The sequence below is a fragment of the Bos mutus genome, chromosome 14 (genome assembly GCF_027580195.1).
Source record: "Bos mutus isolate GX-2022 chromosome 14, NWIPB_WYAK_1.1, whole genome shotgun sequence".
In the NCBI taxonomy this organism is placed as follows: Eukaryota; Metazoa; Chordata; class Mammalia; order Artiodactyla; family Bovidae; genus Bos; species Bos mutus.
This window is the reverse complement of record NC_091630.1, coordinates 59,688,467-59,704,883: the sequence shown is the minus strand read 5'-3', so window position 1 is coordinate 59,704,883 and position 16,417 is coordinate 59,688,467. Positions and strand designations below refer to the sequence as shown.

The window sequence follows — 16,417 nt, the reverse complement described above, 5'->3', positions numbered from 1 at the left end:
TTGCAAGTTTGTACCTTAAATATCTCTCCTAATTCTCCCCCTACTCCTGTCCTTGGTAACCACCATTTTACTTTCTATTTTCATGAGCTGAGCTCTTTTAAGATTCCATGTAACAGTGATATCATATTTGTCTCTTTCTGACTTGTTTTACTCAGCACAGGGTCTTCAGGGTCCATCTGTGTTGCTGCAATGGCAGCATTTCCTTTTTTCTCATGGCTGAATAATAATTTCTATGTATTATTATTATTTGTGTGTTATATACATTTCCATTCTCCACACATCTGTTTGGGGGCACTTAGGTTGTTTCCACATCTTGGTTATTATGAATAAGGCTGCAATAAACATGTGAATACACATATATCTTTGATACCATTTTCATTTTCTTTGGGTAAATAACCAGAAGTAGAATTACTGGATTGTATGGCAGTTTTGTTTTTAACTTCTTGAGAAACCTCCATACTGTTTTCGGTAGTAGCTGTACCAATTTACATTCCCCCAAACAGTGCACAACTGTTCTCTTTTCTCTATATCCTCACCAGCACTTGTTATTTCTAGTCTTTTTGATAATAGCCATTCTAACAGGTGTGAGGTAATACCTCATTGCGGTTTTATTTTGTAGTTCCCTGCTGATGAGTGATGTTGAACATCTTTTCATGTACCTGTTGACCATTTGGATGTATTCTTAGGAAAATGTCTCTTTAGTTCCTGTCCTTTTAAAAATTGAATTCTTTGGTTTTTGCTATTGAGTTATTTTTTAAATAGTTTGGATGTTAATCCCTTATCAATGCTACTGTTAAGTTTTTAAGGATTGAAAATAAGTTTTACAGTGAGGCAGAGCAGGCCAAGTTATTTTCAAAAGTGATAAAATTAGGCTTCATGATAAGTATAGACCTTTAAAAATCATTCTTTCATTTAATAAATCATCAAATATGTGTTGTGTGCCAACTAAACAGATGTAAGGTCATACAGTGATAGTCAAAACATCTGACTTCTTGAAACAAAACATCTGACCTTTTATCTAGTGAGTCAGATAAGCATGGAGCAGTTACTCAAAAACATGGGGTTAAAATGGATAAATAAGATGAAGACAATATCTAGGGCATGCCAGACACAGAATTAAGATTAAATCATTAATTCATTGTACAAAGAGTTACAAGTTCTTTATTGTGGTTGATGGTAATGCAGTAGAAATGGAGAGTGAGCCAAAATGGATAGAGAAGACTGAGTGTTATTTTTCCTGTGAAGGAGGGCATGAAAACCCACTCCAGTATTCTTACCTGGGAAATCCCATGGAGAGAGCAACCTGGTGGCCTACAGTCCATGGGGTCGCCAAAAGTTGGACACGACTGAGTGAGTGAGCATGATGAGTGTAATGTATGAAGCCATTCTAAATGCTGACATGGCACAAGTTTTGGATTTAGACATTGAATCCTGGAAATCCAGATGATAAAGCTCTCCTACTACACATGCCATCTACAAAGTGCCCACTTGTTTAAACTTTGTCTTCTCTGGTTGCACTGGAAATGATTTTTTAAGTATCTATGGCTTAGCTGGGAAAAAAATCTCTTCCTCCATGAGTATTACCTGAAAGACTCCCATTCATTTCTGAGTAATTAGATCATGACTCTCTCTAGGGGTCTTCTTTCTACTTCCATCAGACAGTAGTTAAAAGTTGTTTGATAGGGATTGCATTGAATCTATAAATTGCTTTGGGTAGTATACTCATTTTCACTATATTGATTCTTCTAATCCATGAATATGGTATATTTCTCCATCTATTAGTGTCCTCTTTGATTTCTTTCACCAGTGTTTTATAGTTTTCTATATATAGGTCTTTAGTTTCTTTAGGTAGATATATCAAGCTACCAACGGTATCCTTCACAGAGCTAGAACAAATAATTTCATAATTTGTATGGAAATACAAAAAAACCTCAAATAGTCAAAGCAATCTTGAGAAAGAAGAATGGAACTGGAGGAATCAACCTGCCTGACTTCAGGCTCTACTACAAAGCCACAGTCATCAAGACAGTAGGGTACTGGCACAAAGACAGAAATATAGATCAATGGAACAAAATAGAAAGCCCAGAGATAAATCCATGCACCTATGGACACCATATCTTTGACAAAGGAGGCAAGAATATACAATGGATTAAAGACAATCTCTTTAACAAGTGGTGCTGGGAAAACTGGTCAACCACTTGTAAAAGAATGAAACTAGAACACTTTCTAACACCATACACAAAAATAAACTCAAAATGGATTAAAGATCTAAACGTAAGACCAGAAACTATAAAACTCCTAGAGGAGAACATAGGCAAAACACTCTCTGACATATATCACAGCAGGATCCTCTATGACCCACCTCCCAGAATATTGAAAATAAAAGCAAAAATAAAGAAATGGGACCTAATTAAACTTAAAAGCTTCTGCACAACAAAGGAAACTCTAAGCAAGGTGAAAAGACAGCCTTCAGAATGGGAGAAAATAATAGCAAATGAAGCAGCTGACAAACAACTAATCTCAAAAATATACAAGCAACTCCTGCAGCTCAATTCCAGAAAAATAAATGACCCAATCAAAAAATGGGCCAAAGAACTAAACAGACATTTCTCCAAAGAAGACATATAGATGGCTAACAAACACATGAAAAGATGCTCAACATCACTCATTATCAGAGAAATGCAAATCAAAACCACTATGAGGTACCATTTCACGCCAGTCAGAATGGCTGTGATCCAAAAGTCTACAAGCAATAAATGCTGGAGAGGGTGTGGAGAAAAGGGAACCCTCTTACACTGTTGGTGGGAATGCAAACTAGTACAGCCACTATGGAGAACAGTGTGGAGACTCCTTAAAAAACTGGAAATAGAACTGCCTTTTGACCCAGCAATCCCACTGCTGGGCATACACACTAAGGAAACCAGAAGGGAAAGAGACACATGTACCCCGATGTCCATCGCAGCACTGTTTATAATAGCCAGGACATGGAAGCAACCTAGATATCCATCAACAGATTAATGGATAAGAAAGCTGTGGTACGTATACACAATGGAGTATTACTCAGCTATTAAAAAGAATACATTTGAATCAGTTCTAATGAGGTGGATGAAAATGGAGCCTATTATACAGAGTGAAGTAAGCCAGAAAGAAAAACACCAATACAGTATACTAACGCATATATATGGAATTTAGAAAGATGGTAACGATAACCCTGTATACGAGACAGCAAAAGAGACACTGATGTATAGAACAGTCTTTTGGACTCTGTGGGAGAGGGAGAGGGTGGGATGATTTGGGAGAATGGCATTGAAACATATGTAATATCATATATGAAACGAGTCGCCAGTCCAGGTTCGATGCATGATACTAGATGCTTGGGGCTGGTGCACTGGGACAACCCAGAGGGATGGTACGGGGAGGGAGGAGGGAGGAGGGTTCAGGATGGGGAACACGTGTATACCTGTGGCAGATTCATGTTGATATATGGCAAAACCAATACAATATTGTAAAGTTAAAAAAAAAAGTTGTTTGGCACAAGAAATATCTTCCTCCTAGTTTTGCAATTTAGCTGTCATGCTAGATAGATTTGGGTCACATTAGCCACTGATATTAAAATCATGTTAGTTGAAAAATACTTCAGAAAACTTATTTCATACTTTCAAAGACATCAGAAACAACTAACGGCTGAGATTAAGAATGAGATTATGTTTGTCAGTGAGCGTCCAGGATGGGGCCAGATTTTCATATTTTGGGAAATTAGGTATTACAGGTAAAATAAGACTATCCTCTGTATTTTAAATGCTCATCTATTAAAAAAGAAAAATAGAGCTACTTTTATCTACATGGAAGGAAGACAGAGATTTAGAACTTATAATACCACACATATACAATAAATGATACTTTTGTAGTGGTAAACAGAGGCGCAGTGCTATTAAATTTGCAGCTTTTTCCTTCAGGGCTAAGTTGAATTTTTGTGTTCATTTTATTAGGGTAAGTAGAGTTCAAGGAAGAAGTACTGTTTTTAAAAGGATATTTTTCATTATGGAAAATTTCAAACATGTAAAAGTAGAGGGGATCAAGTAATGAATACTCATATATGCACTACTCAGTTTCAAATAATGCCAATATCTGCCTAACTTTGTTTGTTTAGGACTATAGATTTTATTCAGAAACACCTTGAAGGAGCCTGCCAGCTAATCCAGAGACCCCATCAAATGTTCTTCCAGCTTAGAATATTTTAAACTTCTAGTCGACAAAAGCGAGTGCTTTATATTTCTCAAATGGATAAATTTATGGTCTGAGACTAATGGACTTTGGTTCATTTCCAAAAGATCAGGGCATTAGATTGAATTCATATTTAATTGATAACAGCAGAAACTTTGATACATTGTTCTGTATTATAGATTATACCATATTAAGTCATCAGTTTTTGTAATATGAGTGCACTCTGACAATATGTTATGTTTGTGCAAATACTTCATGTTTGTGAAAATGTGAGAGCAGGAAGAAGAGGATTTGAAGATTTGCAACTCGTTTGCAGATTAAGTCAAACAAACAAGCTCAACATAGACACACAGAAGCACATGTACATAATTGTGTGTTCATACCCCAAAATCTGAAACCAAGTAACCATAATGTCTTGACCCTGCTCCAAGGTTTGTTCATCTGTTTACTGTTCTCTGCTCACTGGCCTTCCCACCCAAATCTCTCCCTGCTCCATATGGCTCACCCCTTTCAGACTGATGTTTTTAGTGTGCCGACCATCTTGCCCCCAGACTTTAGCAAACGGTGCCTGCACAGTGCTGTGCCCACTCCTTCTCCACCTACCCAGTGCCCTCCACCATCTCACTGTCTCCGTCTCCCTTCATCTCACGTGACACCTCTGTGACGTCATGGTCAACACATCACCACATGTGGTCCTTCCATTGTGCCCGCTGCTTCAAGCCTTGCGTGTTTGGTTGAGCTATTCCCTTCACCGGGAAAGATCGTCCCTTCTTCTTTCTGCAAAATTCTAACTCCTCCTTGTAAACCCAGCATGCGGTTCCCTCTGTGACACCTCCCTGCCTCCCCTCCATAGTCAAACACTCCCTCCTTTCTGCTACTTTGCCACTTCATAGTTTTTCTTTTGTTTTCCATGAGTGTGTCTGCTTGTTTGAAATTAAATACCTCTATATCTGCCCTTCTCAATAGTCAGTGTGTATCTCCAAGGTCAGATTCTTATTATTTTTCAGATTTTTCTTCTCCTCTGTTAATACTTAGAGAGCCATGAACCTAACACTGTGCCCAGAAAAATAGTAGGAACTACATAACATTTTCTTGAATTGAGTAAAGACAATCCTTTTCAATGGCTAAAGTGAAAGTGAAGTTGCTCAGTCATGTCCGACTCTTTGCGACCTCATGGACTGTAGCTTACCAGGCTCCTCTGACAATGGGGTTTTTCAGGGAAGAGTTCTGGAGTGGTTTGCAATTTCCTTCTACAGGGGATCTTCCCATCCCAGGGATCGAACCCAGGTCTCCCGCATTGTAGGCTGACGCTTTACCATCTGAGCCACCAGGGAAGATCTTAGGTACTGAGTAAATGATTAGCCTCTTAAAGCATCTTCTACTGACCTAGATCATGGGTTGTTCTAGGGCTCACATACATGCTGTGGGGTTTTCCTCACTAGAGATCTGATTGCACTGCTGTCTCAGGTCTGAAGAAGTTCCAAGTGGGTTTCTGAGGTTCTGGATGGTTTGAGAAGAACAGTCCTTTTCTCATCTCCAGCATTTGGGTGTTGAAGGTCAGGTTGTAAATTATGTTTGACTGACTGGTGATCTTTCCTGGGTCAGTAGCCTTTGACAGTCCATCCAGTGGACTGCATAGGGTGCATGCTTGCCTGCCTGAGTTTCAAGTTTAGTTCTTGGTTGCTGCCTGTGGACTCCGGGTCGATGCCTTAAACTCTGAGTTCCAGTCTGTCCACCCATTTAATCGGGCTCAGTGCCTTTTAGGATGGTGTTAGGGGTGAGCAAGGTGATGTGATGATGCAGGTTCAGTGTTTAGGACAGTGCTTGGCACAGAGTGAAAGGCCTTGTGTCTGGGGAACTGTGTATAGAGGAGCACCCAGTGCCTTTCTGGTGTGTTCAAGCTCCAGGGCTTCAGAGTGTGACATACATGGTTTCCTTATTGCATGATCTGGGCATGTTAGTTAACCTCTGCCTCTTTTTCTTATCTTAAAACAGACATCATAATTTGATTTAGTTTATGGGGTGAGAAATAAATATGAAGCACTCAACACAGAACCTACTGTATAGTAGGAGCTAATAAATGGTGATTATTATTATAATTGAAGGGAAAAAAATGCCTACTGTTATAATGACAGAGATTACCCAGGATGGTAAAGAAGAAGCAACTTTTAAAAATGAATGCCTAACTAGTCAATCCTAAAGGAAATCAATCTTGAGTATTCATTGGAAGGACTGATGCTGAAGCCAAAGCTCTAATACTTTGGCCACCTGATGTGAAGAGCTGACTCATTGGAAAAGACCCTGATGCTGGGAAAGATTGAGGGCAGGAGGAGAAGGGAGCGACAGAGGATGAGATGGTTAGATAGCATCACTGACTGGATGGACAAGAGTTTGAGCAAACTCCAGGAGATAGTGAAGGACAGGGAAGCCAGGCATGCTACAGTCCATGGGGTTGCAGAGTTGGACACAACTGAGTGACTGAACAACAGCAACCGTGCAGACAGCTGTTAGGACGACCTGTGCCACAAGGACCTACAGCAATGCTGGATCTGCCCTTTACACCAAGCAGCTGAACCGTAGTTAATAGGCAACTGTCGGTTCTGGGAATGTCCCAGAAGTAAGTAAATTCCTGACCCTCCCTCAGATGATCTTCAGGTGGTTGTTCTCAGCAGGAACGTGAGAGGAAGTGACAAGTAGGAACGTTTCTCTGTTCCTTTTTAGCACCTACTTCAAGTCCTGCGTCTCTGGAAACCTCAGTGAGATTCTGACATGAAAAAGTGGTTCTGTTTAGGGATGAAGGTTCCAAGATGCTTATCCACAGCAAACACAGGAATGTGCTTCACATGGTTTACAGAAGAAGCCGCAGGAGAGGGTGTACAGGAGAGAGAGAATGAGGGGCGGGGGTGCAGAAGAGGGATTGGTCCCTTGTGCCTCAAGGAAAGTCAGCGTTCACGGAAAGTAAACGTGCTATCAGGCCACCAACCTGACCACCTAACAGGCTGCTCCCGGGGCAGGAATGTAAGAAGAGCCACAGGTTGGAGGCCTTCGTGTCAAGGTTTGCGTATTTGTTACCCTGGACATGACTCCAGTGGATAAAATAAAACTCCAGGAGAGAAAGAAGCATAACCACAAATACGTTTTTAATGGATCAAAAAGTAATTTGCTTGTCTTGCTCTCCTCATTACCCCCTTCTGATGCTAACTGCAGCAGCCTTATCTCTGAGGCAGTGCCCAGCTGCTGGGCCACCCTCGGACTATTGTCATTGCCCGCAGGGTCTCGTGCTGGACTCAGGAGCTCCCTGTGGGGTCTTCTCTATCTCCACCCCAGATCCATACATTTCTCATGGAAGCAGTGTTGCTGGGGAAACTGCAGAAGGTGCTGTTACTCTGTGAGGCCGGTGACAAGTCTCAGTGCTGGTTCTGCAAAAAGGTGGTGTCAGGGAGCTGGGGTGGCATCCTCATGCACCTTCCCCGGCGAAAGGTAGCTGCCCTGCAGACCTGGGGGTTGGGCGTGGCCACTCTGGGCTGCTGGTGCTCATGGTGGGCACGGGTGCTGGGGTGCACACAGCAGAGGTGCTCGGAGTGCACATCAGAGGGCAAAGGGAAGAAATCCCATGCTTCTTGATGCTTCCTCGTGGAAAAGAATATACAGCAAGGCTGAACCAGGGCAGAGAGAAAGCTCACCAGGTGTTGGTTCCTTTCATGAGTTAAGTGGGAAGAGGCATGGCTGAAACACAAAACCCAGCGACGGGGAGGACACAGACACACTCCTGCGGGAATGTGCATCTTCTCAGTTGAACACCCACATCCTTATGGCTGTATTTTATTTCTATACCTGAACACTTCATTTTTCTGCCTTTTGTGCATAAATATAGAGTGTGTTCTCAGTCACTCAGTCGTGTCTGACTCTTTGTGACCCCATGGACTGTAGCCCGCCAGGCTCCTCTGTCCATGGGATTTCCCAGGCAAGAATACTGGAGTGGCTTGCCATTTCCTTCTCCAGGGGATCTTCCTGACCCAGGGATCGAACCCACATCTTCTGCATCACAGGCGGATTCTTTACCACTGAGCCACCTGGGAAGCCCATAGATAGAGTATACGGCACTGAATTTCTACTGTTCACACATAAGAGTTGGCTGCTTGAGGTTTGGAGCAAGCAAAATTTGCATCTGCATCAGGTAAACATTCAACTGATTATGAATTGAAGTAAATATTCTTCTTTACTATAGTGATAGGTGACTCAGTGGTAAAGACTCCACCTGCCAATGCTGGAGATGCAGGAGACACAAGTTCGACCCCTGAGTTGGGAAGATCCCTGGAGGAGGAAATGACAACCCACTGTAGTATTCTTGCCTGGAGAGTCTCATGGACAGAGGACTACAGTCCATAGATTTGCAAAGAGTTGGACATTACTGAGTACACACACGTGGTAGGTAGAGTTTTCTTCACTATTTGTATTAGTTTCCAGTGAATGCTGTAATGAATTATAGACTTGGTATTTTGCAGACTTGGTGGCTTGAAGCAGCAGAACTGTATTCTCTCATAGGTCTGGAGGCTGTAAGTCTGAAATGCAGGTCATCAGAGCCCTGACATCTCAGGGTTGCTCTTTCTCGTCTCTTCTAGTGTCTTGGCTGGTCAGATGCTGCTCAAAGCCTGTGGTGCCCCCAGGTTTGAGTAGCTCCAGTCTCTGCCTCTGTCATCACAGGCTGTTTCCTGTTTATCTCTGTGTCTCTGTGTCGCTCCTTCTCTTCTGATGAGGACCCTAGAGCAGAGGGCTGGCTGGCCTTGCTCCAGTCTGACCTCATCTTAATCAGTTACATCTGCCAAGTGCCTCTTTCCATGCGATGTGGTCACATCCTGAGGTTCTATGTGGACGTGAACTTGGGAGGCACCTTTAGTTCATATACTATTTGAGTGGAGTACTATCCACTGCAAATTTATTAGCATTAAATTTGGGATCTCTAGACTTTTCTGTTTATCATCAAACTTGTAGTGTTTTTGGACATGTGCCTGTGCATGTGTGTAGACTTTTAATAATGAAATAATTTTTAAAAAACCAGCAGTTACTTCTTAATAGAAATGATGTCTTTTATGAATATTTGCATGAACCCACTTTACCGCGGAGGGTCTAGGTCCGCAGACAGTTAGCAGCAGCAAAGTTTTTCAGCCTCCAATCGAGGAAGCTCTCAGTGTCGGCTTCCATTCCTCCCGGCGGGTTTGGGAAGTGGCCTTGACAAGAGCTCGTGCAAGCAGGTTATTGGAAATAAAGGTCTACCCTGGGTGATTCTAAATAGGAAGGGATTTATGGGTGCAGAAACTGAAAAGTTAAATACAAATAAATGACATTTTAAAACAACTACCTAACTGGACTTGTCAGGGCAGAGCAGCACAACTAGCTCTGTCCTCATAAAACCAAATCATGGGGCGGTGGAGGGGGAAGACTCCAAGGCATTTTACCTTAAGGACTGAGGACAGGCAGCCCCAGCGGACTTTCCAGGCTGAGGCTGCAGCCAACGCTTGTAAGTGTTCCAGCCTCATTTCTAGCAGGAGGCCTTTTTTTTTTTTTTTTGAGAACGGTTGAGATCATTTCCTTTGTGTAAAAGTGGAAGGGAAGCAGACTCCGGAAGGTGTCCACTCTGGACAGCACAGTGTCAGCAGGTCCTGGGTGCTGTCCGCAGCTGGAATGCCAGCACTGCTCCAGCCTTGGCTGCCGGTTTCCTGACGCTCAAGGCCATCTTGCTGACTGTGCGATAGGGGGTCTGCTGTTCCATGAAGGTAGCTCACCTCCCTGCAGGCCCGTGAGCCTAGCGTGTGGACAGAGCGGAAAGGAAGGCCCCACCCCACCTTCAGGACCGTCTCTAGTCAACTCCCTGTCCTGCAGCGGGAGCTGCTGGGGCCACAGATTGGGGCGGCTGACAGGTCAGGAGGCTGCAGACTCGGCTTCTCTCTGCTCCCTGGCCGCCCCATGCCCTTCTCAGCTCCGAAGCACTGCCTGGAGCCTCTCGGGCTCTCACCAGTGTCTTTACTGTGAGCTAAGAAGAGGGCTGTCCCCTCTGCCTGGAACCTGCCCTCCAGCCTGCGGCTGGGCTCAGTAAACCTTTACCAAAGCATATGACACTAACCCGCTACTTCTGGGTCACGTTTCTGTGTTTACATCTAGCCTACCTCTTCCAGCTCTCAGAAGACTTTTCTCAAGTTCAGATCCATTGTTTTTCTGTTTTTCTGTTCAGCATCCTCCATGTTTCTGGAAATAGAATAAGTTAGAATTGTGTGTGTGTTCACCTGAGCCTAAGGGCATGTGCTCATCAAGACACCCTAAGTATTGTGGGAAATCACATGAAAGAAGGGGCTGGAGATTAGAGCACAGGACCTAAAAGGTTTAACTATGTCTTGACTTTCCTGGTAGCTTAGTGGTAGAGGGTCTGCCTGCAGTGCAGGAGAGGCAGAAGACACAGGGTTCAATCCCTGGGTCAGGAATATCCCCTGGAGAAGGAAATAGCAATCCATTCCAGTATGCTTGCCTGGGAAATCCCACAGGCAGAGAAGCCTGGTGGGCAACAGTCCATGGGATTGCGAGGAGAGTCAGATATGCCTGAGTGTGCACATGAACACACACACACACACACACACACACACACACTGCTTATTGAAATACCCTTCGACACCCAGGGTGAAGTGCTGCCCATGCCACAAAGCTTTCTCCCCTTGTCCAATCAGAGGGGAGCTCGTCTCTGGAAAGTTCTCCAGCCTTTACTCAGACTTCCACATGGTGCTGACACCTGCCAGTGGCCACCATCCTTGTGAACCGTTTGCCTCACATGCTAGATGATAACCATCCTAAGAGCGGGGTCACACGCATTTGTTTTTATTCTTCAACATGGATTCTTACACCAAGTAGGGACTCAGCCAGTTGTAAAAGTGGAAGGAAGGAGGGAGTAGCAGGAAGAGAGGGAGGAACTAATGGAAAGCACAGTGGAATCCCAGGTTGGAAGAAACCTCACAGGTCACCTAATGAGTCCTCAGATGTGTCATTAAAAATTGTTTATGTATTCTTTGCTTTCAAACTAGTTCAGCCCATGTTGTTGTTGTTCAGTCACTCAGCCAGTGTCCAACTCTACAACCTCATGGAATGCAGAACCCCAGGTTTCTCTGTGCTTCACTACCTCCCAGAGTTTGCTCAGATTCATGTCCATTGAGTTGGTGATGGCATTCAGCCATCTCATGCTCTTTGGCCCCCTTCTCCTCCTGCCCTCAATCTTTCCCAGCATCAGGGTCTTTTCCAATGAGTTGGCTCTTTGCATCAGGTGACCAAAGTATTGGAGCTTCAACTTCAGCATCAGTCTTTCCAATGAGTATTCAGGATTGATTTCCTTTAGGATTGACTGGTTTGATTTCCTTGCAGAAGGGACTCTCAAGAGTCTTCTCCAGCACCACAGTTCAAAAGCATCAATTCTTCAGTGCTCAGCCCATGTACAAATGATTTCATTTTCCCTTTCTGGAAAAGAGGGGGGGAATAATGAATAACATGGATAAGAAAGGAGGTTAAAATTTTGATAAGGTACAGAAATATAAAATACTATTTTGTAGGGGAGAGAAAATAATAAAAATTATCATGAGACAGTGAGCAATCATTTAACTCTACTGATTTTTTTTTCCCCAAACGAGGCCACTGTTAATCATATCGTGCTATTCTGAGCATGTATTTGTGCTGCTGCTGGCTCCCGGGCTCTCTTTGTCAGTTTGAGCCAGTTCTTGGTACGAAAGTGACAAGTGGCGATGGTGGAAACTGACAGAATGGGGCACAGGCAGAAGTTCTGCTCATCTCTCGGATTGGCGTGGAGACAGCCTTCTTACAAGCTTTTATGTTCCTTCTGCCATTTCCCGTGTGAATGAGTGGTTGCCATATCCAAAATGTATCTCAGACACTATCTAATCTCTACCACTTTCTCACGCTCCCGCCCTACCCAAAACAGCCCACGTGTCTTAGGGCACACAGATTTCCATGGCTTGTTGACTTGAATCATAAAAGGCGAGAAAAATTTTGTTTGTGTCTCCTAGTTGTCCCAGTGAAAGGGAGTTCCCTGGTGATGGGAGCAGTGTTGAAGTGAGCTTCTGCTGTGGCTGCGTAATGGGTATGGTGTGCTTGGGCAAGCAAGCGCCTGCTGTTTGCTTTTAGTTCCACGCCTTTGACATCACGGTGCTCCCCTCCAGGCTCACTGCTCCAATACTCCCGTCTGTTCACTGACTTCGGGGGGATGTTCGAGTCCTGCTGTGAAACGTGGTTCTCGGTTCTCAACAACTGGCCTTGGCTAATTGCTCAGCTCCTTCTGCAGGAGTTGATGGGGTAGAAACTGAAGGATGGGCTAGAAAGGTGCCCAGGCAGGAAGATAGAAGCACATGCAGAAGGGAACACTCATGTCCTGCAAACAGTTCTCATCTAGTGACTAAAATCTGTCCTGTCCTGTTCACTAGAAATGATACATGAGGAAAGAGCTGATGGCTCTTTGTAAAAATACAACTATCTTTTTAAAAAATTCATAGAAATGATAGCCACTGAAGGGAATTAAGAGTTAACACTTTTGGGCTTCCTTGGTGGCTCAGTGATGAAGAATCTGCCTGCCAATGGAGGCATGGGTTCCCCACATGCCACGGAGCATCTAAGTCTGGGCGCCGCAACTACTGAGCCTGTGGTCTGGAGCCCGCGAGCTAGAACTATTGAAGCCCATGCATCCGAGACTCCATGCTCCACAACAAAATAAGCCACCGCAGTGAGAAGCTTGTGCACTGCAATTAGAGAGTAGCCCCTGCTTGCCACAACTAGAGAAAAGCCAGCAATGAAGACCCAGAACAGCCAAAAAGAAACTCTAAAAAAAAAAAAATCACTAAAAAAAAACGAATAGTTTTGGTGATTTCAAGCCTTTAAGAATCTAAACCTGGAGCTGGCTAAGGGAGTTATTTTTAGTAGGCATCTAATGCTCAGAGGTCTCTGTGGCTTTCAGAGTCAGAGTTTGTTTTCCATCCAAGTACTAACCAGGCCCAACTCTGCTTAGCTTCAGAGCTTGTTTTAGTCCAGCAGTTTCTGAAGAAAAAAAAAAAAAATCACAGTAGAGACTTCCCATAAGTGGACTACACAAGACTAGAGTATGATTTTTTAAAATATTAATTGGTCAGTCAGTAAACTCAGGTTTGGTTGCAAGGATGAGAAATTCATTAAAGCTCATTTTAGAAATGGCAATTTTGAAGGTACCTCTCATGGAACCCAGCTTCAGGAAATAAAGCTGGACTTGGTAAGCTGGAAAGCCAGCAGACAGCCAGTCATGCTCTCTGGATTGTCAAGGTGTCACTTCACTGAAAGCCTGCTGTCTTGTCTCTGGATGAGCTGCTTCTGGAATGTTCTTCTCACCCATCTCTTTGGGTTGCAGTCACCTTGGGTTCCGGAACACCAATCAGCCTTAACAGTATGGGCACTGTGATGCCTCCTGGGGCGGCATTCTCAGATCACCGTTTCTGTAACTGAGGTCAAAATATTTAGAGAGAACACCTGATGAACTAATCTGTCCTCCAATTGGCTAGGATGAGAGGCAGGTCATTTGGTATAAACCTTGCTCTCCAAGGGTTGTTTCTTCTGAAAAGAGGGGCCTGGGTGGGAGAGGGCCATCGCCTGAATTACATTGGCTCCATCACCAGCTATGTACAAGGTACTGTATTTGGCAATGAGAGAGTATAATAGTGTAATATACTTTAATAGCATATATATAGTATAAGTATATATATTTATAATATAATGTATAATATATATAATATATATGTAATATGTATATATGTAAAATATAATATATATAATGTATAATATAATATATACAGTGCATACTTATATAGGGCTTCTCAGGTGGCGCTAGTGGTAAAGATCCCACCTGCCAATGCTGGAGACACAAGAGATGGTGGGTTTGATTCCTGGGTTGGGGAGATCCCCTGGAGGAGGGCATGGCAACCCATTCCAGTATTCTTGCCTGGAGAATTCCATGGGCAGAGGAGCCTGGCGGGCTACAGTCCTTGGGGTCACAAAGAGTTGGACACCACTGAAGTTACTGAGCGAGTGAGTGAGCTTATATAGTGTATATAATATATACTCTAGTATATATTATAGTATAGCATATATAGTATAAGAATATAACAGCAACTCATACTTGCTGACCATTTATCACATGTTGGCACACATCAGATGATATACTTGAATATGTGTGTTTAATCCTGCATCCTTAATGGTGTAGGTATGATCATTATCTATAATTTACAAATGGGGAAACTGAGGCTTAGAGGTCAAGAATGTGGTTCACATGTCAGTGTGGGAGCCAGGCAGTCTGACTCCAGGTGGAATTCCAATGCACATGAAGCTGGCCTGGTCCTGGCCTATGAAGGAAGCTGTGGAGACAGTCATTTGGCTGCAAAGATGGATTCTCTCTGATGCCACGTGTGCATGCTCGGTCATGTCCAACACTTTGCAACCCCCTAGACTGTAGCCCCCACCCCGCCCCAGGCTCCTTTGTCCGTGGGATTCTCCAAGCAAGAATACTGGATGGATACCTAAGCCAAAACAAGAAAGATAGGATAACTAAAGCCTCAATAAATGCATAAAGTAAATGATATGTTGTTAGACTCTAGAGGAGGAAGAGAAAGAATACCGTGAGCTGAGGGTCAGAAGGAAAGCGGCCTCTCCCCGCCTTTGAAGGTGCAGAGAGGAGCGGTGCTGACAGCTGGGCAGCAGGTGTGTGTCCACAGGTCCCCTTCAGCCCCACCTGTTAGCATCCTCCAGTGATTTCAAGGCCACTGTGGTCAAGTCAGTCCCACAGCTTGGCCTCTGAATTCCTAAGCATTCTCAGATTGAAGGACTCCCTGACCCCAACTTAGTGACCCCCGGACAGAGCACCCCGCCATCCACCCTGCCGTGTGTTTCCCAGCAGCGCCTTGTGCCCCAGCCCTGTGGCATCTGCTCTGTATGTCTCGGCCACTACCACTCTCTCTCCCCGTGGTGCCGTCCCAACCTCTTGCTGCCCATCAGGCGTCTGCTCACTGACCAACTGTCAGCCCAGTCAGCACTTCTTTGCTGAAAGGTTTTTGTTCTTCATTCTTTGTACTTGCCAGTTCTGGCCACTCAGAGTCAGTCAGTCTCCCCTCTGGCTCCGGTAACACCTGTAAGCATCTCTCGCATCACCTGTGACTTTGCACAGTTACGTCTTTGCACATTGGTTTCTTCTTTGACACTGAGAACTCCTTCAGCTCAGGTGCCCCATCTCTCCTGTCCTTCTTGTATCTGCAGCACTCAGCAAGGAGCCTGGCACACAGAAGACTCTTTCTGAGTGTCTACTGCCTGGGAGGATGGATGGAAGAAGCGTGGCATAACTGTAACAGTGGTTCTTACGGGATAATAGTAATGTTTATGTACCGCTTAGTAAGACATCAGTGTGTCCGCCTCCCCACACCTTGAGGCAGGTGATCTCATCAAGGAAACTGAGCTCACAAGGCCAGAAAGTGGTGGAACTGGGTCTCTGAGCCTAGCCTTCTTCTGCACAAGCTGTTTCTAACTCGGAGGCTGGGCTGGTTTAGAGGGATGTGGCCAGGACCAGCTCCTACTCCCCACAGGCACATTTCCCAAGGATATTAGCCCTGAATTTTAAGGTAATGTGATTCTTTTTGGAGACGCTGAGGGAAAGCTACTAAAGGAAGCTATGTGAAAGCAAGACAGAGGCCCACCCTCAGGATGTACTGAAATGGTGGCACCTACCTTTCTGTGCCAGATACCCTTGGACCACAGGGCAGCCACCCTCTGGCCCCGCCAGGCATCAGGCTCAGGGTTTTTGGCTGCTTTTGGCCCAGTCACAGCCCATCCTGAGCAGTGACCGTGGTGGGCGGTGGGCAGGACTGAGCCGCAGGTCTGCTGCTGCTACTGCTAAGTCGCTTCAGTCGTGTCTGACTCTGTGCGACCCCAGAGACGGCAGCCCACCAGGCTCCCCTGTCCCTGGGATTCTCCAGGCAAGAACACTGGAATGGGTTGCCATTTCCTTCTCCAATGCATGAAAGTGAAACGTGAAAGTGAAGTCGCTCAGTCGTGTCCGACTCTTAGCGACCCCATGGACTGCAGCTTACCAGGCTCCTCCGTCCATGGGATTTTCCAGGCAAGAGTACTGGAGTGGGCT

At 44.5% G+C, this 16,417-nt stretch overlaps 1 protein-coding gene across 3 annotated transcripts in view; it reads left to right on the top strand.

Moving 5' to 3' along the window:
* The window catches only part of RP1 (RP1 axonemal microtubule associated), a 150,409-nt gene that overhangs the window by 130,857 nt on the left and 3,135 nt on the right, over positions 1–16,417 (top strand). The gene's annotated exons all lie outside the window — the stretch shown is intronic.